Here is a 2558-nt window from a genome sequence, read left to right on the forward strand (position 1 = left end):
CATATTTTATAAAATAAGTTTAAACATCCACTACTAATAGAGGAGACTGAAAAGACTTTGAAGACTTAGCACAACACTACTTATAAATTGTATCCAGCTATAATGGGTATTAGTGATATGCTCAACATTGTCAGAGTTTTGTGGTCGTTTTGTCACAGTTGTCTATCGCATATCCCGACCGAGACGGCGGCATGTTTGCTGCAGATTATGTGGCAGGCGCACCTCACCACCAAATAGAGCTATAGCCTTATTCTGCGTTTTCACCCTCGTAGCGAGAAGCAGGTAGCCACCATACCAGCCCCAGTTCACCGGCCTTGACCTCGCATCCTTCAACTGCACCCAGCTGGTGTGCAACGCCATCAGGAGCTTCACCGGAGAGAAGCGGACAGCAGTCGTTCATCGGCAACCCGCGAGTCACGAGTTCACCACCTGTTAACGAAAACGGCATTAGGATAAAAGCTGTCGGGAAAAGAAGGGGGCATGCACTCTGCCATCAGCATGCACGTGCAAAATCAACTGAAAACTGTGTGCCGCAAAAGGAAAGCCCGAATACAGCTGCATATGGAGAATCTGAAACAGACGAAAGTATCATTATGCAATCCTTTGGATGTTGACTAAAAAAAGTAATCGCGATAATTTTGTGCGAGCAACATAAGTTGCAAGTTGCAACTTATTCTAATGTGTGGAAAATACAGCAGTAGGCCTAACAATAGGACCAAACAAATTTTCAAAAACTGATTTATTCAGACAGGTTTCTATAATGCCGGATTCTGAAATGATTACGGAGTTCACATTTGCGAGTGAAACGAAGATAACAAAGAGCACATGCGTATGGTTTTTCACCAGTATCAATCCTAATGTTAACGAGGTTGCAGTTCCCCTGCTTTGAGTGCTTCACGTTCGAACCCTCCTTCACGGCCCCAGGACCAACGTGATCTTTATTCTCGTGGACAGCAACAGGGGGCTGCTGGCTGACCTCACCGCCACGACCCTCACTGCTGGTTGCTAGCGACGCTGCTAGCGACGCTGCTAGCAAGTTTCGAGCGCCTTCCGTGTAGCTTCGGGCAGATGCGGCTGCTCGCCCTTGACTTCGTGTCCATTTGCCATCCGGTTCATTGTCGTCGGCGGTCTCGACATCGTCGGCAGAGTCCTCCTTCTTCAAGAACGGCTTGGTGTCGCCGGTCTCGACCTGCTCAACACCGTCCGCAGGGTAGTCCTCCTTGAAGAGCGGCTTGGTGTCGCCGACCTCGACGAACTGCTGCCCTGCACCGTCAGCGGGGTCCTCCTCAAAGAACGGCTTGGTGTCGCCGGCCGCAACGGACCGTTCAGCACCTTCAGCGGCGCCCTTTTCATCAAGGAACGGTTTGGTGTCGCCGGCCTCGTCGACCTTCTCAGCAGCTTCAGCGGGGTCCTCCCGCTTAAACGGCGTGGTGAGCGGCGAGCGGCAGCCTGGACCTGGAGAGGTCCGGAACGCATTGCCTGCCAACAGCGATATCAGCACATTAGAGCTACCTGAACTGCACTGGTTTGATAGACCTCTGCCACTTCCACACCAGCCACCACTACGCCATAAGCATGGACATGCAGATCTACGAACCTGAAACAGAGAAGGATATTAGAAAATGTAAAGATATAACGTATGATATGGTTAAAAACACAGTGTCAGAAGGCCGGGAAAATAGGGAATACGCATGTTCATATCTTTAATCTATATTGTGGGACAATGATTGTAAAGTTAGCACTTGATGCATGGTTTAGGAGTATTGTATACGAGAGACATGCCTACAAAAAGAATAATTGCTGGAATTGAATCAAATGATTACTTGTATAAAACAAAGCTGTAATTAAGATTAAATATTTCGGCACAGCGGGTATTACGTCTGGGACAGATACATCACCAAAGTTGTCTCTAAATAATATGCGTTCTGACATGAGTTACAAGGTATTGTTTGGCGATGAATCGTTGTTTACAAATTACACATTCATGTAAATTGTCACCAGTGAGACAGTAAGTATTGTGTTTGTCAAGGGACGCTTTAGAAGAAAATAACTTATTGCAAAGGTCACATTGAAATCGTCTGAAGTGGACAGCGTAGTGAAGACGCAAGTGCCTCTCTAAAATCGAAGTGGTACGGAACTTCTTCTCACACACACTGCAAGAGTATAGTTTGCATCTTGTATTCCTTCGAAGAGAAATCTTCTTGTCCTTCACGTTGGCTCTCTCTACCCGCGCGGGTTGGCGATTAACGACTGCTGTGACCGGCGAGCGGTAGTCTGGTCCTGGCGGGGTCCGGAACGCATTGCCTGCCAACAGCGACATCATTACATTAGAGCTGCTTATTGGATTGCACAGGTTTGATGGACCGCCACAACTACCGCCCACTACGCCAAAAGCATGAATGTATACGACACCAGTTTTCAAAAGTGCATAACCTCGCTACGAAAAGCGTAGACGTTGAATTGGGAGGCTGCAACCTGCAACAGAAAAGGAAATTAGCGAATGTTAGGATATGGACGTCTGATATGTAAAAGCACTTAATGCCAGAATGCCGGGAAAA

The sequence above is a fragment of the Frankliniella occidentalis genome, unplaced genomic scaffold, assembly GCF_000697945.3.
Source record: "Frankliniella occidentalis isolate FOCC.00 unplaced genomic scaffold, Focc_3.1 Scaffold48, whole genome shotgun sequence".
Lineage (NCBI taxonomy): Eukaryota > Metazoa > Arthropoda > Insecta > Thysanoptera > Thripidae > Frankliniella > Frankliniella occidentalis.